This window comes from Lissotriton vulgaris, chromosome 5 (assembly GCF_964263255.1).
Source record: "Lissotriton vulgaris chromosome 5, aLisVul1.2, whole genome shotgun sequence".
NCBI lineage: Eukaryota > Metazoa > Chordata > Amphibia > Caudata > Salamandridae > Lissotriton > Lissotriton vulgaris.
Genome location: NC_141693.1, coordinates 259,941,819 through 259,966,894, shown reverse-complemented (window position 1 = coordinate 259,966,894; position 25,076 = coordinate 259,941,819). Strand labels below are relative to the sequence as shown.

The 25,076-nt window shown below is 48.7% G+C and overlaps 1 long non-coding RNA gene across 1 annotated transcript in view; it reads left to right on the top strand.

Moving 5' to 3' along the window:
- The first annotated feature begins 431 nt into the window (after positions 1–431).
- Positions 432–25,076, top strand: part of LOC147710647 (uncharacterized) — a 64,029-nt gene continuing 39,384 nt past the window's right edge. Inside the window, exons 1-2 of the long non-coding RNA XR_015295640.1 lie at positions 432–1,538; positions 1,635–1,714. This is a non-coding gene — a long non-coding RNA (uncharacterized LOC147710647). The remainder of the gene's footprint in view (positions 1,539–1,634; positions 1,715–25,076) is intronic.

Genomic DNA, 25,076 nt, shown 5'->3' with positions numbered 1-25,076 from the left:
ACTATGTGAATTCCTCAAACACAACAAACAACAGCACACTGTATGGCCTCACTTCAGCCTTACAAAAACTTACCAAGCCATAAGAAATTGAAAAGTGCCAGCCACATTATTACATCGAGATTACAAGGCACACAGCTAAAATCCACGTTCACTTCACCCCTTTCCTCCGGCTATCACATTCCACCTTATGACACTAAACACACACATATCGTTAAAACAATCCTTTGTATCTGCAACATTGAATCGCTACTAGCTGTAGTGGTACATCTACACCCTGATATGCCTTCTCTACCTTCATAAGATGACAACCTCAAAACCCACACTCTCTGAGGTACCAGCATAAAAAAGAGATGCCACTCACCCTGCCACCAGAATAATGATCCTTAGCGGATCCTTTGCGACATAAGCTGAGAGGAAACACTTGGGTGTCTGTACACTCAGGAGGTATTTTCACTCTACACTTGCATTTGCATCTTTATTGAAAACTGAGCCATACTGCAATGAAATTGTACTGTATTGAATTTGAATTCATTTTATTGAAAAGGAGCCATACTGCCCTAAAATTGTATTGTATTGAATTTGAATACCTTACCTGTTTTAAAATTCGCCGTTTTTTCAAAAGAGCTGTTTGTAGAACAAAGTACAAAACTCTTGCTTTGCCTTTTCCTAGTTTGTGGGTTGCTTGCTCTATGATAGAGAGGAGCGAGATACTCCTAGTGACCATAGAGAGGAACGCTCAGGTTCTGCCCTAAAATTGTATTGTATTGAATTGGATACCTTACCTTACCTTATCTGTTTAAAAATTCGCTGTAATTTAATAGGTATCTGATATACAAAAAATAGGTCACCCCAATAATCTCCTCGGGACTGGGTATAATCAATAACAAGATACAAACGTCCCTAGAAGAATCATTTAACTATTATTTCATATTTCAAAACATGTCACGTATGTGAACACAATTTATTGCAATCAGGGAACTTCTCCTAGAACACTGTTGTATAAATATTTGTTTTAATCCAATTTTAGAAAAATATTCAATTTATCATGTACGGCAACCAAAGAACTACTGATTTTATCGATATATTTCACAGTAGTAACAAAACACCTTTTGCTTTTTGTACATATGGGCGAAAATCCATCATATATAAAACTTAAACATCTTTTCACATTGCTTTCAATGTGGCGCCCGAATAGGACGCCGATCAGAAATTAAGCCTGCATACTAACCCACTTAGCCACTACAAGATGGCGCATGTTTTGGGAGGATATAAATAGGAACTCCAATATGGCGCTGGTGCAGAACGCCAGATAGGGGAACGCGTTCGTGGATAGACGAACACGAAATGAGATAGAGGTATGTATGACTAGTAACTTTGTGGGTAAAATACTGTAAGTTAGAACTGATTAGTTTCTAGTACATAATTATAAAAGAACCATTTGATCTTATACTCGATCATTATTGCAGATCGTGAATAACTGATTACTTTGGAAGATATGTAAAGACTCCTGACTGCAGAATAAGATTTAAAGAAGTAGGGTAAGTGTACTATGGATTCACGGATGTTATAGGTTGTTTTACAAATAACTGAAGATATTTTTCTAATTAAAGTCCTTGGGGTTGTTTAAATTGCAGGGTCTTTTACTTCATAATTTGAAGTGACGAAGAGACTGATTATTTCAACTGAAAACTTTTTCAAAAATATTTGGATTACGGTAAAGAACCTTTCTTAATAATTTTTGTAAATAGTGTTTAGTCACCTCAGGTGACTCTTGCTTTGGAGGGTGACTAAGAGTTTATAAATACTCTATAAAACAAAAGATAGTATAACATGTGATCTAGTAATTTTGATTAGGGATATTACCCAAGATGGGGCCGATCATCTATAATATAGGAATATTAGATAGTTGATCCCCTGTGGGGCATTATTTAATTTACAGATGCTTTTTCAATACAAGTAGGAGGATTCTATGTTACATATAACTATTAGCTTTGAAAGAATGCTTGAAACTTATGTACATGACTTGGTGGTGGCTTGCTGAAGACGTGCACATATCGGGTGTATGTTCTTTCTGGTATTCTCTTGCCGGGTTCTTTTCTGCTCATCACGGGATTCTGGAAACTGTTATATTTATATGTTAGCTTAAATCAATTATAGTGATGTTTATTTGTATTATGATTTCAGCCCTGATGAAGTCGCTGTGTAAATAACTTACAAAACGAAACACTTGTTGGCTGAATAATCCAATGACTTCTGTATGTGGATTGTGGAGGATTTGAATTCGGAGAAAAGAGAAAAATAAAAACCCATGATTTGAAGGACTTTGTTGATATATTATTTTGGATTACCCACCTGGGACTGCTTTGGATGAATTCAGTGGAACCTTATTATTTCTGATACTGAACTTTACAAACTGAGAGTGCTCAGGAAAGCTAATTTGTACAGGAGTTCGGACTAACCATAGTGTCTTACGCTGATGACGCACAATTGGTAGTATTAGTGTCAGAAGAGATTAACTCTAATCATCTTCAGTTGGTACCATGCCTGGAAAAAATAGCCAAATTGATGACCAATTCCAATCTAAAACTGAATGGCGATAAAACAGACCTGATGCTCCTGGGCTAAAATCAGCTGGTCAGACGTCTGGGCCGCCCCTCCTGTTCCAAAGCCATCCATAGAAAATTTTGAGATGTGGCTTGACCACAACCAGTTCATGGAAACTCAAGCTATAAACTTTCAGCCGTCAGTGGTCCAGGCCCTTGTGACTTCAAGGTTAGACTCCGACAACTCCTTGTATTTGGGTTCTCCCAAATACGTTGTTGATAGGCTACAAGTTGTCCAGAACGCTGCGGCCAGGACGCTGCTAAAAATTCCTAGACCGGAGTCAGCTAGCTCCTCACTTAAAAAACTTCACTGGCTCCCCATCCAGTCCAGGGTGAAGTTCAAAACCCTTTGCTTAGCTCATGGAGCCATGTACGACAGGGATACAGCCCTGTTAAAAACTATGGTCACCCCCTATGTCCCTAATAGATCTCTCAGGACATCTTATGATCACTCAAAGAATAAAGAGATGGAGATGGGGAGGGAGCTCTTTCACAATCTTTGCCCCCAAATCTCTGGAATTCATTGACCAAAGAGCTGAGTCTGACCAGAGATGAAGGAAGTTTCAGAAAAAAACTTAAGACCTGGCTGTTCCCTTAATATTTTTCTCCACCCTCTTCTTCGTTTTGGCAGCGCTGGGAAACCCCTGGGCTGCCATGCACTTTATAAATCACATAAACAATAAGGCAATGAAAGTGCAATCGAAGAACTATGCGTCCCCCATCTTGCCCAACGCTTACAAAGCCCAACCGTGTCAGCTGCCTCCAATGAACCCGGCAGATCGCAATACCAGTGACACCAGGATTAGATAGATTCCATGGGAAAAAGTGCAGAAGCACAACGAACCAGCTGGAAAATGAAAACCACTGCTGCTACAGAATAGTCTATGAAGACGAAAGAAGGACCAAATAAAGTAATGGAAAGCATAACAAGCCGGGTAAACAAGGGGCTGCTCTTAGTGTAGCCACGTCTCCTATTCTTTTTTGGTGGAATCGTACTGCATGAAAACACTTTAAATGTTTTTTTATAGTGTGCACCAGTTCTATCAGATGATCGCGCAGAGATTGTTTTGCAAAATTAGCCCTCCCTGTATTACACCTGGGTGATTTCACGTTAAGAGAGGCTAGACTGCGCTATGTTTTTTCTTCTTCAAACAGCCACATTAACAATACATTTGTTCCCATGAGGAATGGCGACTGACATCAAATGGCAGCGATACAACATACGAAAAACACTACATTGAAATAGTACATGCAAAGGGGATAGTAGAACCGGAGCGAAAATTCCATTTGCATCTTAAGAACTGGTTCTTCATGTATATTGTTAGAGTAGGCTCTCCCTTCCATTGAAAAGTCTACGGTCGCACTCCGACTCCACCCACCAGCAGGTGAACCCCAGGAGCATCATGGTAGATGCAGTCTTTATAGCGTGTGCGCTATTTGAAGATTGTGTGTTCTTGCAAAGTTGCAGCACCAACTCTGGACACCGGTGTTTCGGAATAATTGTTCCTCATCAGCAGAATGTAGGATTCTTTGGGGTTTGCTGTGCAGGCTGCTAAGTGTTCTCAGGTTAGATACCTCTCAGGGCGCGTGGGTGCGTGATCAGAGCTCGTCAGCTCGTAGCTCAAGGGAGCCAATTTAACTGAAAAGTCTAAGGTCGCACTCCGACTCCACCCACCAGCAGGTGAACCCCAGGAGCATCATGGTAGATGCAGTCTTTATAGCGTGTGCGCTATTCGAAGATCGTGTGTTCTTGCAAAGTTGCAGCACCAACTCTGGACACCGGTGTTTCGGAATAATTGTTCCTCATCAGCAGAGTGTAGGATTCTTCGGGGTTTGCTGTGCAGGCTGCCAAGTGTTCTCAGGTTAGATACCTCTCAGGGCGCGTGGGTGTGTGATCAGAGCTCGTCAGCTCGTAGCTCAAGGGAGCCAATTTAATTGAAAAGTCTAAAGTCGCACTCCGACTCCACCCACCAGCAGGTGAACCCCAGGAGCATCATAGTAGATGCAGTCTTTATGGCGTGTGCGCTATTCGAAGATCGTGTGTTCTTGCAAAGTTGCAGCACCAACTCTGGACACCGGTGTTTCGGAATAATTGTTCCTCAACAGCAGAGTGTAGGATTCTTTGGGGTTTGCTGTGCAGGCTGCCAAGTGCTCTCAGGTTAGATACCTCTCAGGGCGCGTGATCAGAGCTCTTCAGCTCGTGGCTCAAGGGAGCCAATTTAACTGAAAAGTCTAAGGTCGCACTCCAACTCCACCCACCAGCAGGTGAAACCCAGGAGCATCATGGTAGATGCAGTCTTTATAGCGTGTGCGCTATTCGAAGATCGTGTGTTCTTGCAAAGTTGCAGCACCAACTCTGGACTCCGGTGTTTCGGAATAATTGTTCCTCATCAGCAGAGTGTAGGATTCTTCGGGGTTTGCTGTGCAGGCTGCCAAGTGTTCTCAGGCTAGATCCCTCTCAGGGCGTGTGGGTGCGTGATCAGAGCTCGTCAGCTCGTAGCTCAAGTGAGCCAATTTAACTGAAAAGTCTAAGGTCGCACTCCGACTCCACCCACCAGCAGGTGAACCCCAGGAGCATCATAGTAGATGCAGTCTTTATGGCGTGTGCGCTATTCAAAGATCGTGTGTTCTTGCAAAGTTGCAGCACCAACTCTGGACACCGGTGTTTCGGAATAATTGTTCCTCAACAGCAGAGTGTAGGATTCTTCGGGGTTTGCTGTGCAGGCTGCCAAGTGTTCTCAGGCTAGATACCTCTCAGGGCGCGTGGGTGCGTGATCAGAGCTCGTCAGCTCGTAGCTCAAGGGAGCCAATTTAACTGAAAAGTCTAAGGTTGCACTCCGACTCCACCCACCAGCAGGTGAACCCCAGGAGCATCATGGTAGATGAAGTCTTTATAGCGTGTGCGCTATTCGAAGATCGTGTGTTCTTGCAAAGTTTCAGCACCAACTCTGGACACCGGTGTTTCGGAATAATTGTTCCTCATATGCAGAGTGTAGGATTCTTCGGGGTTTGCTGTGCAGGCTGCCAAGTGTTCTCAGGTTAGATACCTCTCAGGGCGCGTGGGTGCGTGATCAGAGCTTGTAAGCTCGTAGCTCAAGGGAGCCAATTTAACTGAAAAGTCTAAGGTCGCACTCCGACTTCACCTACCAGCAGGTGAACCCCAGGAGCATCATGGTAGATGCAGTCTTTATAGCGTGTGCGCTATTCGAAGATCGTGTGTTCTTGCAAAGTTGCAGCACCAACTCTGGACACCGGTGTTTCTGAATAATTGTTCCTCATCAGCAGAGTGTAGGATTCTTCGGGGTTTGCTGTGCAGGCTGCCAAGTGTTCTCAGGTTAGATACCTCTCAGGGCACGTGGGTGCGTGATCAGAGCTCGTCAGCTCGTAGCTCAAGGGAGCCAATTTAACTGAAAAGTCTAAAGTCGCACTTCAACTCCACCCACCAGCAGGTGAACCCCAGGAGCATCATGGTAGATTCAGTCTTTATAGCGCGTGCGCTATTCGAAGATCGTGTGTTCTTGCAAAGTTGCAGCACCAAGTCTGGACACCGGTGTTTCGGAATAATTGTTCCTCATCAGCAGAGTGTAGGATTCTTTGGGGTTTGCTGTGCAGGCTGCCAAGTGTTCTCAGGTTAGATACCTCTCAGGGCGCGTGGATGCGTGATCAGAGCTCGTCAGCTCGTAGCTCAAGGGAGCCAATTTAACTGAAAAGTCTAAGGTCGCACTCCAACTCCACCCACCAGCAGGGGAACCCCAGGAGCATCATGGTAGATGCAGTCTTTATAGCGTGTGCGCTATTCGAAGATCGTGTGTTCCTGCAAAGTTGCAGCACCAAGTCTGGACACCGGTGTTTCGGAATAATTGTTCCTTATCATCAGAGTGTAGGATTCTTCGGGTTTGCTGTGCAGGCTGCCAAGTGTTCTCAGGTTAGATACCTCTCAGGGCGCGTGGGTGCGTGATCAGAGCTCGTCAGCTCGTAGCTCAAGGGAGCCAATTTAACTGAAAAGTCTAAGGTCGCACTCCGACTCCACCCACCAGCAGGTGAACCCCAGGAGCATCATGGTAGATGCAGTCTTTATAGCGTGTGCGCTATTCGAAGCTTGTGTGTTCTTGCAAAGTTGCAGCACCAACTCTGGACACCGGTGTTTCGGAATAATTGTTCCTCATCAGCAGAGTGTAGGATTCTTCTGGGTTTGCTGTGCAGGCTGCCAAGTGTTCTCAGGTTAGACACCTCTCAGGGCGCGGGGGTGCGTGATCAGTGCTCATCAGCTCGTTGCTCAAGGGAGCCAATTTAACTGAAAAGTCTAAGGTCTCACTCCGACTCCACCCACCAGCAGGTGAACCCCAGGAGCATCATGGTAGATGCAGTCTTTATAGCGTGTGCGCTATTCGAAGCTTGTGTGTTCTTGCAAAGTTGCAGCACCAACTCTGGACACCGGTGTTTCGGAATAATTGTTCCTCATCAGCAGAGTGTAGGATTCTTCGGGGTTTGCTTTGCAGGCTGCCAAGTGTTCTCAGGTTAGATACCTCTCAGGGCGCGTGGGTGCGTGATCAGAGCTTGTAAGCTCGTAGCTCAAGGGAGCCAATTTAACTGAAAAGTCTAAGGTCGCACTCCGACTTCACCTACCAGCAGGTGAACCCCAGGAGCATCATGGTAGATGCAGTCTTTATAGCGTGTGCGCTATTCGAAGATCGTGTGTTCTTGCAAAGTTGCAGCACCAACTCTGGACACCGGTGTTTCGGAATAATTGTTCCTCATCAGCAGAGTGTAGGATTCTTCGGGGTTTGCTGTGCAGGCTGCCAAGTGTTCTCAGGTTAGATACCTCTCAGGGCACGTGGGTGCGTGATCAGAGCTCGTCAGCTCGTAGCTCAAGGGAGCCAATTTAACTGAAAAGTCTAAAGTTGCACTTCAACTCCACCCACCAGCAGGTGAACCCCAGGAGCATCATGGTAGATTCAGTCTTTATAGCGTGTGCGCTATTCGAAGATCATGTGTTCTTGCAAAGTTGCAGCACCAAGTCTGGACACCGGTGTTTCGGAATAATTGTTCCTCATCAGCAGAGTGTAGGATTCTTCGGGGTTTGCTGTGCAGGCTGCCAAGTGTTCTCAGGTTAGATACCTCTCAGGACGCGTGGGTGCGTGATCAGAGCTCGTCAGCTCGTAACTCAAGAGAACCAATTTAACTGAAAAGTCTAAGGTCGCACTCTGACTCCACCCACCAGCAGGTGAACCCCAGGAGCATCATGGTAGATGCAGTCTTTATAGCGTGTGCGCTATTCGAAGATCGTGTGTTCTTGCAAAGTCGCAGCACCAACTCTGGACACCGGTGTTTCGGAATAATTGTTCCTCATCAGCAGAGTGTAGGATTCTTTGGGGTTTGCTGTGCAGGCTGCTAAGTGTTCTCAGGTTAGATACCTCTCAGGGCGCGTGGGTGCGTGATCAGAGCTCGTCAGCTCGTAGCTCAAGAGAGCCAATTTAACTGAAAAGTCTAAGGTTGTACTCCGACTCCACCCACCAGCAGGTGAACCCCAGGAGCATCATGGTAGATGCAGTCTTTATAGCGTGTGCGCTATTCAAAGATCGTGTGTTCTTGCAAAGTTGCAGCACCAACTCTGGACACCGGTGTATCGGAATAATTGTTCCTCATCAGCAGAGTGTAGGATTCTCCGGGGTTTGCTGCGCAGGCTGCCAAGTGTTCTCAGGTTAGATACCTCTCAGGGTGCGTGGGTGCGTGATCAGAGCTCGTCAGCTCGTAGCTCAAGGGAGCCAATCTAACTGAAAAGTCTTAAGGTCGCACTCCGACTCCACCCACCAGCAGGTGAACCCCAGGAGCATCATGGTAGATGCAGTCTTTATAGCGTGTGCGCTATTCGAAGATCGTGTGTTCTTGCAAAGTTGCAGCACCAACTCTGGACACCGGTGTTTCGGAATAATTGTTCCTCATCAGCAGAGTGTAGGATTCTTCGGGGTTTGCTGTGCAGGCTGCGAAGTGTTCTCAGGCTAGATACCTCTCAGGGCGCGTGGGTGCGTGATCAGAGCTCGTCAGCTCGTAGTTCCAGGGAGCCAATTTAACTGAAAAGTCTAAGGTCGCACTCCGACTCCACCCACCAGCAGGTGAACCCCAGGAGCATCATGGTAGATGCAGTCTTTATAGCGTGTGCGCTATTCGAAGATCGTGTGTTCTTGCAAAGTTGCAGCACCAACTCTGGACACCGGTGTTTCGGAATAATTGTTCCTCATCTGCAGAGTGTAGGATTCTTCGGGGTTTGCTTTGCAGGCTGCCAAGTGTTCTCAGGGTAGATACCTCTCAGGGCGCGTGGGTGCGTGATCAGAGCTCGTCAACTCGTAGCTCAAGGGAGCCAATTTAACTGAAAAATCTAAGGTCGCACTCCGACTCCACCCACCAGCAGGTGAACCCCAGGAGCATCATGGTAGACGAAGTCTTTATAGCGTGTGCGCTATTCGAAGATCGTGTGTTCTTGCAAAGTTGCAGCACCAACTCTGGACACCGGTGTTTCGGAATAATTGTTCCTCATCAGCAGAGTGTAGGATTCTTCGGGGTTTGCTGTCCAGGCTGCCAAGTGTTCTCAGGTTAGATACCTCTCAGGGCGCATGGGTGGGTGATCAGAGCTCGTCAGCTCGTAGCTCAGGGGAGCCAATTTAACTTCCATTGTAGCATATATAGTCCAGTGTGCAAGAGCATGTTACTATTACCCAGGGGAATCAGTTTGCAGCCGATCAGCTGGAGTTCAACAGAGGGAATTAAATGGTGTTCTCCTCGGCCAAATCCTAAAAGACCCCGTTAGTCAGTATTACTGTCTGCCTTCAGTATCTTTTCCAGTGTGCAGCTTCTGATTGTAACATATACCTAATGTGTACTGACTTGATGGCAAACTTTTTATCGCTAGAGAAAATGGAAAGGATATGGCCCAGCGGCTAGAGCTGCCCACTTCATGAGAGCTTCCCACTTCAGAGCTGGTGATCCGAGCTCAACATCACTTAAATATGGGCAAATCGTTTAATCGCCGTACGTACCTGCATTATATTGTACAATTTTAAATTAGACAGCTAATCTAAATTAGACAAAAAAAAGTAGCGATCTCAGAGGGGGCAGAGGCAGGCAAGCCAAATGTTGTGGGAGGAGTGATGAGTGTGAGAAATGTAATGTAATGAGAGCAAGCCCTGCGCATCGCTGCTCTTTCCGGTGGCAATACTCCAGGTGAGTTAACTAGTGAGAAAAGGTGGGACATGCACCAATCATTAGCCATTTTCAGGCTACACTTATTGATTGACACAGACAAAAGCCAAATAAAGCGGTGGGAGGAGTCAGACACCACAAAGTACACACAACAGATCACCTGACAGCTTGTGCTGTCTAGGCTCGACCTAAAAAAGGCACTGGGCCCCGCAGAGCTGAACAGGAAATACACAATTTATGCAGCTGTGACTTGGAGAGAGGTAAATGGATTAGGGAAGCCACAAAGGCGCAGGGAATCCCCTTGAACGGGCCATTGATTAGCACACGCACACCTAATCCAATCTGCAGCACCCTGGGTGTCCCAAGCACAGCAGGGGAGGGATGGGGTTTTTAAAGAGCGCCCGGGAAAAACTGCTTCAACCTATATTGCCAGAAGATCAGCCGATAGTGAGAGGAGAAAAGAACTCCTTTTCACAGACTGGAAGGGGAGAGTTTTAGCAATCACACTTAAAATGGAGGAAACCAGTAGAGCTTTTGAAAACGGGTATTTGATAGAGACTACTAGCTGCAGATTCCTTAATGTAGAATTACCCCCAGGCGTGAGACTGGATCTGGAAAACCTTTCTGCCACAGCATCTCTGCGCACCGGGGGGACGGCACCATGTGACTTCGCCCTGATGTCGTCCGTGTTCGGGACGTCAGCGCAGATACATAAGTCCCACCCCAGCGCGCCTATGTCAGTTTTTTCTCTTTTCAGCGTGCAATGCGGATCCAGATTGTGTCCTAGCCTGTTTTCAGGCCTTCTCTTCTTTTTCATGCTTTGGCGCTGGTGGGACAGTGTGCAAATGCCTTCGGGCTTCAAGACGTGTACCTCCTGTGCACTTCCCATGTCTGCGACAGACCTTCACCCGATTTGCATGTGATGCCTAGGTGAGCACCACGACTCGGAGGGCTGCGACGCCTGCCAGCACCTTTAGCCTAAATCATGGCGGGAGCGCCGGATGAAGTTACTGTCAGCGCGCTTGTCCAGGTCGGTGTGTTCACTCCGTCCGTCCCCTATAAGCATGGGCGAATTTTGCAAATCTGGCGTTCGCAAATTTTGCGAATTTGCGAACTCGCAATCCGCGAATTCTCGCGAATTAGCAGATTTTTTTTTTGTGTTCGCAAGGATTTCTGCCAGTTCGCAAGGATTTCTGGAAAGGGGCGACCACTCGGTCCCCCCGAACGTATGATTGGGTGCCCCGATCCCTCCGGGAAACCATTTTGGGCGGGGGGCGTGGCTCGGCTGGTATGCCCGAAGCGGTGTAGCCGGGGCGCGCCTTTTTCCGCCCAAGAGGGGTTGTCCTAGACACCTACACCGAAGACCACGCCCAGTAGGCGTACCCGAGGAGGGTACACGCCCTCCCGCAGAAGAATAAATAGAGCAGGAATCCGAAGAAGCGTCCTCTTGTTCCTGTGCTCTGAAGGCTGCACCCACTCGTTGCTCGTGAGCCCTCGACGGAACAAGCGGCAATTTTGAGAACTTGTAATCTTGTTGTTTCTCTTTCAGTTATTTGGAGTACGAAGGATCCAGGACCTCGTTGATCGACTAGGAGGGGAATACTTGAAACCATGGCTGGCAAGAAAGCAGGAAAGGGTTCCGAGACGGATAAGGTATTGCGCCTACTGTCGAACCGAATGGCTTGCATGGACTGAAAACTCGGACAGGTCCAATCGATCGGTCGAGGTTTGGCGGAAGTCAAAAACAGCTGGCGGCACTGAGCAACTCGGGTCACCCTAAGAAGGTAATAGGCCCAGCCTTGCCGGGAGTCGTCCCCGAGGGTAGAGGGAAACAGGTCAAGAAGAGGGCGGTTTCGGGGGAGGTCCCGGTTCCAGAGGTACCCCCAGTCGCCCCCGTCACGCCGGCAGACAACCCGGTACCAAACCCAGATATAGGTCTGCCGATCCCGGTTGTGATTACTCCCGCGAATGATGAGGAGATGCCTCCCGAATTGGCCATCCAGTTGGCAGCGGTGTTGCCGTGGCTCAAGAAAAAAGCAGGTGGGGCAGTGGCCCCGGGAGACCCGGCCAAAGAGGCCAGACTAATAATCGAGCAATTGCGGCAGTCGAGAGAGGCCGCAACGGCGAATGTTCCTCTTGTTTCCCCACAGGTGGCACCGGTAGGACCTGAAGTTGGTCACGAGAAGACGGCAGAAACAACGGCCGAACCTGGTAAGCTCGCATTGCCAATGGCGGGGGAGGGTTCATTACCCTCGAGGCGGGAGAAGGTGGCACAGCACATCCCTTTGGCCACAAAAGAATTAATATGGGGAGACAAATATGTTAACATGTTTTCATTATTGACTGACCATCGCGAGATGGAATATGCTAAAACCCAGAAGGATTTATGGCACCCGAGCGTTTGGCGCGCCAAGATGGCGGAATTCAGGGTGGATGAGACAGTAACGAACTGGGTTAAGGCCTTTTCTATATTTATTGCAGTAATGGGGGAACGAAAACCCGAGCTACTGACTGAGTTAACTTGCTATCAAAATCGTATTATGGATTTTTATTCAATGTATGAGGGGGAGGAATGGAAAGGTTACGATATGAAATTCCGGAAAGCGAAAGAATACGATGCTACTTTGACTTGGGATTGCCTGGACTCGGTGTCATGCACAAGCAGCTCTTGCCAGGGGCGGCAGGTACGTCCTCGCCAGGCGGGAGCGGGTCAGGGTTCGTCCGCCAAAAGTCCGCTGTGCCCTTTCGAGCGGGCGCTGGTGGGGACCACCAGCCCAAGACCGGCGGGAATGGCGGCAAGCGGGGGGTTTGTTGGGGCTTCAATCGAGGCAACTGTAACAGACCACAGGGAACATGTAGGTTCAAGCATGCGTGTGCGGGCTGTGGGAATTCCTCACACCCGGAGAGTACCTGTAGATCTAAAAACAGTGGGACGGGAGGTAAAGGAGGGTCTAAGCAGGAGTGAGGTAGGACGTCGTGACCGATTGCCTACACCCGTTGATATCATGGCTCTGACTCCTTGGTTGAACAAATACCCTGATCATGTATCCGCTGGGGTGTTGAGGAAGGGATTCTTACATGGCTTCCACATCCCGGCGGGGGATTTTCGGGGGGCCTCCTTTTGTAAAAACCAGTTATCAGTACAGCACAACCCAAGCGTGGCACAGAAGAAAATTGCGAAAGAAGTCAGCTTAGGGCGGGTGGCAGGGCCTTTTCATCACCCGCCGGTGGCAGAGTTCATCTGTTCCCCATTGGGGGTTGTCCCGAAGAAAGACCCTGGGGAGTTTAGACTTATCCACAACCTGTCTGCTCCAAGGGGTTCTTCGGTGAACGAAGCCATTGACCCAGAAGTTTGTTCAGTACGGTACGCATCGTTTGATGATGCCGTGGCCATGTTAAATCGCCTGGGCCCCGGGGCGCTGATGGCGAAATCAGATATCGAATCAGCGTTCCGGTTGCTCCCGGTACACCCACAGGCTCAGCGCTTGCTAGGTTTTGCATTTCAAGGGAGTTATTTCATGGATAAATGCATGCCTATGGGTTGCTCCATTTCTTGTGCCTATTTTGAAATGTTCAGCTGTTTTTTAGAGTGGGCATTCACCGAGGCGACAGGGCATAGGCATGTTATGCACTATCTGGATGACTTCCTGTTCTTGGGAGCAGCCGGTGATACGAAATGTGCGCAGGCGCTGCAGGACTTCTGCATCCTCATGCGGGAATTCGGAGTCCCATTGGCACTAGGTAAGACGGTTGGACCATCTACTTCACTGGAGTTTCTGGGAATTGAGCTCGATTCTGTGGAGGGATGTTTCCGTTTACCGATAGAAAAGGTGTCCAAGTTTAGGGCTTCCTTGACGCAATGCCTGGGCAAGGAGAAGGTGACCCTGCACCAGTTACAGCAAACAGTGGGTCAGCTTAACTTTGCCTTGAGGGTGATACCAATGGCCCGCCCCTTCTCGCGCTCTATTGCACAAGCTATGGTTGGTCTCAAGGAGGGACACCACCGTACGAGACTGTCTGCAGAGGTTCGCCAGGAAATGCGCATTTGGTTGGCATTTCTGGCGGACTTCAACGGTCGAGTTGTGTGGAACAAGCCACCAGCGTCTTCAGATGAACTAGGTCTGTGGACTGACTCAGCTGGGAGCGTGGGATTTGGCGCCATCTTTGGTAACCGATGGTCGGTGCAAACATGGCCGACGTGGTGGCACTCCAGCGGCCTCACAGGTAACATTGGGTTCTTGGAGTTATTCCCCATTTGGGTTGCTCTGATGGCATGGCCAGACGACTTCAGGGACCGCTCGGTGGTGTTTTGGTCTGATAATATGACTGTTGTCGAGTGCATTAACCAACAGGCAGCACACTGCAAATGGATCTTGAGATTGTTGAAGGAAGTTGTACTGCTTTGCATGAGATTGAATGTACAGTTCAGGGCGAAACATGTGCCAGGCGTACTGAATCATGCAGCTGATGCACTCTCTCGTTCACATATGCAGGCGTTCAGGGGCTATCTACCTACAGCGGACCTAGTGGCGGCACCATTCCCCGAAGCGCTATGGCTAATCGGTGCCCCGGATTACAAGACCTCACACGGGAACTCGGATGACCTTTAAGATGGCGTCGAGTGGAAAGGGGGCCCCCACCACGACAAGGGAAGTTACAGTTGGCAATGAGGGTAGAGTCCTCTGCGCATGCGCCACTCACACCGTGAGGGCGAGAGTTTTGGTAGTAGAGATCTGACACCGGTTAAGACCTTGCCGTTGGCCCTTAATGCTAGGATGTACAATTTTCATTTAGAATGTATGCATTTTCAGGATGTTAGACTCGGCTAGGAAACCTTTGTATTAGAGATCTGTTAAGGTTAGCCAAAGAACATGTCTTCATCGAAATGTAATAAATGTAAAATTGTACATAATGATGAAACTTTTATTTAATGTTTTAAATTTTGTTTCATATTTTAATAAATACGGCCGGGAGGGTGACTCCCTCCCGCCTCCCAAAAGTTCAAACCTGTGTCCGACTTCTCCCATCCTTGGGGATTGTGTTGGGAGGGGGTGGCGGGCATCCCGGCCATATGCCAGTTCGCGAGGGTTTTGTACCAGTTCGCAATCGCGAACTTACATGTCGGCTCACAACGGTCACGATTATGTTGTTTCTACGTCTGGTTCATCATCACAGGTTCCCAGAACCCTCTGTTTCACCCCTGGCACCCTCTGTTTCACCCATGCCATCCTCTGGTGCATCAATGCCACCCTCTGGTTCATCATCACTGTAGATTATGGGGGGAAAAGCAAGCACACCTGCCTGCTTCAACTGACATGAATTAATTTGGGGTTGATTTATTAATGTGTCACTGTTTTAAAATTCCAGTCTGGCACCTGCTTCCTTATCTGTAATTTGCTTTCTGTTGCAGTGCAATTTTTTTTTCCAGGACCTTTGTGGCCTACTTGTTGCTATTCTATGAGCCTGCTGTGAGGGTCAGAGCAGGGTCATATAATTGTTGCAACTAGCAACTGAACTCTGGAGGGGCCCTTGTCAGGAAGCACTACAGGGAATGGTTACTAATGATGAGTTTGAACTTTTGAACCTGCTGAATGCTTTTTTTGTGTTCGCAAGCATTTCTGCCAGTTCGCAAGGATTTCTGCCAGTTCGCGAGGGTTTTGTACCAGTTTGCAATTGCGAACTTACATGTCGTCTCGCAACGGTCACGATTATGTTGTTTCTATGTCTGGTTCATCATCACAGGTTCCCAGAACTCTCTGTTTCACCCCTGCCACCCTCTGTTTCACCCATGCCATCCTCTGGTGCATCAATGCCACCCTCTGGTTCACCATCACTGTAGATTATGGGGGGGAAAAGCAAGCACACCTGCCTGCTTCAACTGACATGAATTAATTTGGGGTTGATTTATTAATGTGTCACTGTTTTAAAATTCCAGTCTGGCACCTGCTTCCTTATCTGTAATTTGCTTTCTGTTGCAGTGCAATTTTTTTTCCAGGACCTTTGTGTCCTACTTGTAGCTATTCTATGAGCCTGCTGTGAGGGTCAGAGCAGGGTCATATAATTGTTGCAACTAGCAACTGAACTCTGGAGGGGCCCTTGTCAGGAAGCACTACAGGGAATGGTTACTAATGATGAGTTTGAACTTTTGGACCTGCTGAATGCTTTTTTTGTGTTCGCAAGCATTTCTGCCAGTTCGCAAGGATTTCTGCCAGTTCGCGAGGGTTTTGTACCAGTTCGCAATTGCGAACTTACATGTCGGCTCGCAACGGTCACGATTATGTTGTTTCTACGTCTGGTTCATCATCACAGGTTCCCAGAACCCTCTGGTTCACCCCTGCCACCCTCTGTTTCACCCATGCCATCCTCTGGTGCATCAATGCCACCCTCTGGTTCATCATCACTGTAGATTATGGGGGGGAAAAGCAAGCACACCTGCCTGCTTCAACTGACATGAATTAATTTGGAGTTGATTTATTAATGTGTCACTGTTTTAAAATTCCAGTCTGGCACCTGCTTCCTTATCTGTAATTTGCTTTCTGTTGCAGTGCAATTTTTTTCCCAGGACCTTTGTGGCCTACTTGTAGCTATTCTATGAGCCTGCTGTGAGGGTCAGAGCAGGGTCATATAATTGTTGCAACTAGCAACTGAACTCTGGAGGGGCCCTTGTCAGGAAGCACTACAGGGAATGGTTACTAATGATGAGTTTGAACTTTTGAACCTGCTGAATGCTTTTTTTGTGTTCGCAAGCATTTCTGCCAGTTCGCAAGGATTTCTGCCAGTTCGCGAGGGTTTTGTACCAGTTCGCAATTGCGAACTTACACCGCACGCAGCAAAATTGTATCACCAAGAAAAAAAAAAAATCCGCTGCGTGCGAATTTGCGGATTTTGCGGGAAATTCGCGGATCTCGCGGATTGCGAATGTACCGAAAAATCCGCAAAATCCGCGAGCGTAACGGATTTTCCGCCCATGCTTAGTCCCCTACCTCGGAGGCGAGGAACTGCCGGTTTCATCTGTGACATCGTCTCTCGCCACGGCCCCTGGGGCGTGGCTCACCGGCTGGTAGGTCCTTCAGTTTGTCTCTGAGGCCCTGTCCTCCCGCGGTGGGCGCCGACTCCCCCCGGGACATGCGCCCTCGCCTGTCGCCTTCCTACCCGCCGTTTCCCGGTGCAGAGGTGACTAGGGACCAAATGACAGCCTTTCTCTGAGGCTCTGCAGGCTTCTTTGGCCCTTCCTCCACATCCCTTGCCTCGCACAGGGACTTCGGTGGAGTCGCCGGCGGCTAGGCCCTGGTGCCGAAGGTTTCGGCTTCAGGTCGTAGGAGGGTGGTGTTGTCGAGGTGTGGTCCTTTGAGGCTCCCCTCTTTGTCGTCTGGCATCCCTGCCTCACCGCAAATCCCTACGGGGCTCCCTGTGGTGTTGCCCGAGATCGCCGGGACTCTGGGCTTGCCCCTGAGTCCCCCTCGGTCCTCTGAGCAGGCAGCTGCCTTGCCAGAGGTCGAGCCGGTGCCGTTTTGGCGGCGGGAGCCTTCCTCCCCGGCTCAGGTGGAGTCGCGGGTGGAGGCCGGGACCTGGGACACTTTCCCAAATCCCTCTTGGTCCTCGACGCGGGCGGCTGCAATGTTTGAGGCCGAGCCAGCACCTTTTCGGCGGCGCTCCTTCGCCGTTCCGGCGTCGACCCCACATCTGCCCCATTCTCCCAGAGAGCAAGTGGTAGCAGAAGTATCCTGGCACCACGAATGCCCATTACGGCGCCGGTCGACGTCGATCAGGAGCCGATGGCGGACTCCATGGAGCTGCGCCTGCGTTGGGTTCTTGATTAGTCTCCTAAGGTCCCTTCTTCTCCAGAGGTCTGTCATCTGTTGGTGTGTTCCTCCCCGAAAACTGGGTACCGTATTGTTGCCTTTTCACTGGCATATTCCAGGGAGGGCTCCTCGCCGTCCCCAGGTCCTAAATCCTCGAACCCTTCTTTCCGTGGCTCATTGCTGGCTTTTCCACTGGCTTCTCCGCCTTCCCCTCAGGACCCTTAGGTTTCCCATCCTCATCTATTCCGGAGCTGGCCGCTCCCCCCGGGACTTGGGGGTGGACAGCTCACTCTGCAGCCATCGCCCACGGAGGAATTACTGTCTCCTCCGCGACGCCCAACTGAGGCCAGTGTTGCCTTTGTTCGGGCTATTTCCACAGCCACTGGTATTCTGAGGATGGGTGAACCTGTCACTCCGTTTCCTACGGACAACCTTTTGGAAGTTCTCCACCAGGGCCCTGGTGTACAGGAGTTGTTCCTTCCTTTTAAAGCGTCACTCCACTATTGTCTTATGGGGGCTTAGGGGCGTCTCAGGCGCTTCTGCATCGCCACCGCCCTGCTCCGCATGACCCTGTCTGTCTTTCCACCCTTCTACTCAAGGCTCTCTTCTGCGGAATGCCTATCCATGTTGGCCTGTAATGTTGTTTCCTGCGTATCGGGAGGCCCGGTGGTTGGATTCATGGAGTCATAATGTGTTTGCTTCTTACAGCGTTGCCTTGCGAGCGCTCAACACTTTGTGTGTGTTGACCAGGGCTACTACAAGTCTGTGGGACTCTGTTGGGTCCCTTCTTTCTCATGTCTCCCATGAGGGTGCCCGTGCTGATCTGCGGGGCCATGTGTTGGATTGTAGGGGTTGGCCGTGTTTATTCTTTGTGCGGACTTGGACGTTGCCTATGCTCTCAGCCGTGCTATGGCCACCTCTGTGGCTCTCCATCGCTATGCTTGGCTGCGTGATGCTGGCTTGCCTGAAAATATTAGAGAGCGTCTGGTTGATCTGCCCTTTGAAGAGGTCCTTCTGTTTAATACTCATGCAGACTCTGCCATTCAGCGTCTTCTTGCGGGTCTCCGTCCTCCTCCTCCTCAGTAGGTTGGTTTGTTGATCCTCCAGGTCTTGGTGAGGGATGTTATACCATTTGCTCCTGAAAATCTGGGGTTGAAGTGTCCTTTACACTTTCTGTGTGGTTTGCTATGCCCTTGGGGTCTCTTGGTTGGACCACTTCTTCAGTTTGGTGCTGGTTTCTTGGTCATTACCTGGGCGTAGCTGGCATTGCTTCAGTTCTGTCTTTCTAGGGATCTGATGCGTCAATTGACTGGCTTAGTATGCCGTCTTCGACGTTGTGCTGCAGTGTTATCACCCTGTGGTCCACCGTTTCGGCCTGGTCCTCTGTCTCGTGTTCCCGGGGTGATGCTTTCCTGTCCTACTTGTTTCTCCTCTTATCTTATGGCTGGTCCCACTTTTTTCGTGGGTTGGTTTCTGTCTGGAATGGTCCCCTTCTTTGGGTCGTTCGAGATTTCCCTGGCCCTTGCCCTTGCTTGGTGCTCAATGTGGTCTGGCGCTCGGCTCAGGCGCTTGTCTGAGGTCAGTTGCACCGCTTGCTCTTCTGGTCTTTGACCAGGGACCTTGACGTGGGTCCTTGTGCTCCTACCTTTGTTTTCGCTGGGGCTTTTCGAGACTACGTCTTTCTTCCCACCCCTGCCTTGTTGCTGGAGGCGTTGTTCCTGCCTTGCCCGTTAACTTCAGGCTGTGCCAGGTTCAACTGTCCCTTTCACTGTGTGTGTGTTCCAGTGGAGGGCTTTGTCTCCGTTCAGCCTCTTCTTGGAGTCTTGGGGTGATTATTCGGTATTCCTCTGCCATTGTCTATTCCTCTGGGCTTCTGGCGGGGGTTCCTGGTGCCTTGACAGGGCTTGGGGTATACTGTCCTCCCTTCGTCTTGTCTTTGATTTCTTCTGCTTGGTGGGGGTTGTGCCGCCCCTCTCCTCTGCTTCATATATCCCCTGTGCAGCTCTGTGTTCTTCTCAGCTGGTGAGGTTCTCTCCTGCCTGGAGGTGGACTGGGCTTCTCCCTGTCCCTATGACTCGTCCCTTGTGGGGCCCTGTATTATTCCAGGCTGATGGGTTCCTCTCGCAGACCCTCCTCCCCTTTGGGTATGGCTAGGGTATCTATTCTACGGTAAGGAATCTGCGGCTAGTAGTCTCTATCAGATGTACGATTTACTTACCTTCGGTAACAATGTATCTGGTAGAGACGATTCTAGCCGCAAATTTCTTCACGACCCGCCCTTCTTCCCCGTTTTGCGAGGACTTTTCCTTGGTCTTCTGCACTCGACTGCCTCAGGACGGCTGTCCTCTGCGAGTGCCCTGTCTTACTCCCTCCCTAGGGGGATGCTTGCCTTGCTGTTGCTCCATTCCTTCCTTTCTGGTGGTTGTGTGATGAATTCCTGGGTACTTCTGCGCCCCTGCACTGGGGTCTCCAATGCGGGGTTCACTCGTGTTCTGCTTCCTTGTGTTGCTTGAACTTGTTCTTGGGGTTGAGGTCCCTTGGCTGGGTCTCGACCCTCACTTCTTGTTAGGAGATCCTCCCTGCTGGTGTTGTCTGGGGGTGAATTGTCGTTGCTCTTCCGTTCTGGCCTTGGAACCCTTCTTTGTTCTGGGCGGTGGTTGCAGAACTCTTCATCTGCTGCACATTTTTTCCCATGTTTCCTGCCCCCGGGGAGGCTGTTGTATTTGTCTGCAGGCTTGCATACGGTAGCTGCGCTCTGTTCTTTCATTCCATGACTTGGTGCCTTAGTACCTGGCACTATTCTGGATGGTGCTGTTCCTCACTTTTTATTTCTTTCCCTTCTGTTTAGCTGGGTTTTGGCACACTGTTCTAGTATTCTCACAGTTTTGTTTGTGATGGCTCCGTGTTGTACTGACGTAGGCGCGCCAGGGTGGGACTTATGTATCCTCGCTGATGTCACAAACTAGGACGACGTCAGAGCGGAGTCACGTGGTGCCGTCCCCCTGGCTTGCAGGGGTGCTGTGGCAGAAAGGTTTTCCGGATCCAGTCTCCCGCCTGGGGGTAATTCTACGTTAAGGAATCTGCGGCAATAGTCGTCTCTACCAGATATATCGTTACTGAAGGTAAGTAACTCATACGACTGTGCCGTACATACATACCATACCTGCCAACTTGAACAGTCTCACTGTGTAAGAAGGGGGCGGGGCTTTGTGCTGAGTAGTACCTAGGAGGACCCCCCCCAAAGCTTACTGAGGCTGGTGCCGACGTTCTGGGGTGTTATCACGCACCTCGATGGCTGTGAGCAGTTTGAAGCCTAACGAAAGGGAGCTGGAAAACTACTTTTTGCAGTGGTTTTCAGCTTGTTTTCCCTGCCACTGTGTGATATTCGCCGGCCATGGCCCGTGCAGGTAACATCAGTGAGGTCGGGTAAGGGGGGATTTCAAGGGACGATGCAGAGGGAAAATTAAATAAATAATCTTCCCTCTGTATCGTCCCTTGAAATCCCCCCTTACCAGGCCCCTACACTGTTACCTGCACGGACCGCTGCTGAGATCCGCTCCTCATGGGTGACTGTGTGATGGGAGCTGATACCACGTGTTACACTGTGAGTTTTCAGGTATGTACATTCACACACGTTTTTACATTTGTGCATTCTACATAAACATATATACACACAGTGGGATGAAGAGGGCCACTGCATCCAGTAATGTAACTAGCCATGGTCTTGTAGAAAATGCCTCTATGCTGTGTCTCATACCATGGGCGGCTTGAAGCAGGTGAGATGTCGAGAAGCAGCAGGAATGACTGCAGGGAGGGGGTGTGAGCGAGGAGCCCCGATATGGCCAAAAAAAAGGAATAAACAGTGATTTCCGATGGGTGGGACCTAAGCCCCCAAAGGCGGGACAGAGAACACTATTCACCAACCAGAGCATAGGAATTTTGAAAGGCAGGCCAAACAATCAACCAAAAGTCCTGGTCTTGTTGAAAGCCCATTGACTGAATACAGCATGTCTTGCAGACAGTACATGCTGCTGAACCTAAAACGGGAAGACTAGGCCTTGCCATTGCCTTAAATGGAAAAGTTGAGTTGGCAATTTAAAACTGCCCTTCCAGTCTGCAGTGGCAGACTAAGAGCCATGTTTTACCTTTGTCACACGCAGCGTGGCACAACCAGTGATCCAATCCCTGGTGTGACTCCCTAACCTACAGGCCCTGGGTTCCGTATACTAGGGCATTAATTCCCAAACTTTTGACTCCAAGGGAGTCACTACTGGAAGCCGGGGACCCCATGCACGTTGTACGATTTACATTTCAAACATTAAAACAGTAATTAGAAAACAAACACACATGTGCACACCAAACAAGTACTCGAGTTACTAAAGATTATAGCATTTTATATTGACAAAAATTTGCAAAAGCAAAAAAATTAAATGGGATGGTTAAGGCTGCACATCAGCGACTAGCTTTTCAATATTTGGTTTTATTTCGCAGTACGAGGCTCTTGCCAGGGCTCGACTAGAAACTGCTGTTTTTTAAATGCATGGTACACATTCTTCGCAGCAAGCATATTAACCATCTGCACTACCGTAGGTGAGTCAAAGCTGCCACTGGCCAAAACTCCCATCTCTCCCCAGTAGGTACATTACTCACCGGAGTCATGTTGTCGCTTTTATTGTTGCCTGAAAACTGCTAGTTATACAAGGAACATTGCGGTGCTTTTAAAACTGCTGTTTGAGTACCATATGAGAATGTGTCACAGACCCCTGGGAGTCCGCAGACCACAGTTTGAGAACCACTGAATTAATGCCAGTTAAAAGTTTAACTCCGCTGCATGCTGCACGCGTGATCAATGCTCACACACGTGCAGTACACACAGCGGGGCAATCTCAAAGTCCCTGTATGAGCCCAATAGACTATCTTCAGTAGGAGAAAGTCGGGGCGCTTGCTGGTCACCCTATAGTAGGCGGAGGGAAAGAACCTTACTTATTTGAAGGACCCTCACTCACCACTAGTTGGTGACATGCTTCATTATCGGGTCCCCGCTGGGGTGACCGAATGTCTCCCCAGCGTGCTATGACGCTTGGTTACAGCGGAGCAGGATGTGGTGAGTGCAACAGTGCCCAAATAAGAGGTGACTAAATGTGATTGTGCAAATGTGTTAAATGTTAAAAAATGCAAAGGTTGTGCCTTTAGAATTTTTTTTAATAATGGCCAGCCCGCATTGGTTAAAAACAGAGTGAGCGGACTCCCCAGGTTCTTATTAAGGAACTTGAATCCTGAATCAAAAACAGAAGTTGGTCGACATGTTTCAGCTGTTTAGTTGCGTATAGCTCAGCTTTCTTCAGGACCTATATTAAAAGTCCTCCGGTGGAGTGCGCGCGCTAAGGCGCACCCCCCGAGAGGCTCAAAGTGTGAAAAATAAATATACAGTGAAAAAAGGCGGATATTTTCCGTCAATTACCCACTACACAATTGGTAGGGATGTATAAAAAGACCTGTAAGGGAAAAGGGATAAACAAGACCACAAACACATAAACATGAAGAAGGAGAGTTACTTTCTTCAGTGCGAAATTTTGATTAACAATGGTTTCAAAAATGCGTAGGTCTAGGCGTCATGCATGATTTATGTGACACCAGTACTGGGGTGCTACCTTAGATTCCATAGTTGGGTGCATCTAAATTAGCCACAAACACCGTCCCTATAATGAGGTCGGTATCAGGTGATTGCTCGGCTCTCAATTAGAACCAACAATATGCAACTCGCTTTTTACTCAAAGAGCGATAGAATAAATACACAACACGCAGTGTTAAAAAGGTATTTGCAAGTGTATCCTAGGATGTTAGAAGGAACCATGAAGCCACACACAGAGGAAAGCTCCCTCTCAAAGCGGGAGAAGTTACAGGCAACAGTGGGTCTACTGGAAGCTTTTGATAAAACTCACTTCCTAAGGGACATGGTTACGCCCCTACGGAGACGACAGCGTGGGATATCTTCACTCCGCGTTACTTTGAGAAAAATAACAAAGGAGAGAGACCGTAAGAAATTAGTACGGAGTGCGAGTGCTCGCCTCGATGGCAGAGTAGGGTTGACTTACTTCAAAGACCGCGGCTCCCCACCGTGTACCTATACAGTCAGCGGCTGTCTTTCGGGAGTGCGGAGAAGGTAAACAGGCCGTTTTAAATGCTTGACGCCCCTGATTGGTTCAGCCGGCCCTCGTGGGTGTGTGACATCGGTGGCTCAAACGCACGCCCCGCGTCTTAAAGTGACAGGTAGCATTGGGGTGGTTCAGTAAACATAAAGACCAGCGTGATTGGTTCGGTGATCCCACGTGGGATGATGGTGTCAGGGGGACTCTGACATAGCCAGCGTTTTGGTGCTCGTAACCATGAAGATAAGGGTTCGAGTCCAAATTCTGATAACGATCCGAGTCCTTTGTTATTATTTGCGGGGTTGTGAATAGATTTAAGGCATATTTTAAAAAAAACAAAGTAAACAATGGCTTGAGTCCCTCGCTTGGATGGTTAAGTTTTGCTCAAAACAAGTAGTGACCCCTCGTTAGGATGTATTGCACTCAAAGCAAAGAGTCAAACATTAGCATTAGTCCCTCGTATGGATGGTGTTTCAATCCAGCAGTGAAAAAGAGGGGTCAAATACTAACCTAGTCCCTCACTTAGATGGTGCAATGTTGTGCTCATCAAAAGTAATACCAAAGAAAAAAGGGGGATCAAATATTGTTAGCCTTGGGGGGGAAAAAAGGTTGGTCATCACACAGAGTGGCGAATGTGTTTGCGGACCTACATGTGTCCCTTCCCAACTGATATCAACTGGGTCCCTAACTAGGTGCCTGTGAGCTCTAGCTGGTATTCAGAAATTATAATCTCATGTTTTGAGAGACAGGAAGGGGGGGTGTTTAAACCCATCAGCATAATACACTGCCCCACGGTATCTCATTGTTGAGGCCCTTTGAATTAGTACCCAGGCGGTACACCCAATGCTGTTCCTTCTCGAATAACAAGGACTCAGAACTGCCCTCCAGATACTACAATAACATGAATTGGCACAGATTTCCAAATTGAATCATGCACCTTCTGCTCTCAGCATCAAATGGTCCCTCTCTCCCTCATTATTCAGTCACCTCTTACCTGACCGGGATTTACATCCGTTCATGAAAACGATGTCTGACTAGAAGACCAGGTTACCCTGATTGAACAAGAATACAAGGCACATGTCGGTTCACTAAGAACTGGGGTATTTTATTACAATAATTATAAACACAGAACTATACTATAACATATATCCTGCAAAGGAAAGTGAAAGGTTAGAATGTGCACACTATAAGTAATGGTCAGACATCACCTTGTGGATACGAAGTCAGGGTTCAACAGTCATCTAGGTTCCCTTCTCGTCTGTGCCTTGGCTCGTCTCGGAATCACACCTCAGCAGTCACGAGTACACGTCTGCACCGCTATGCTC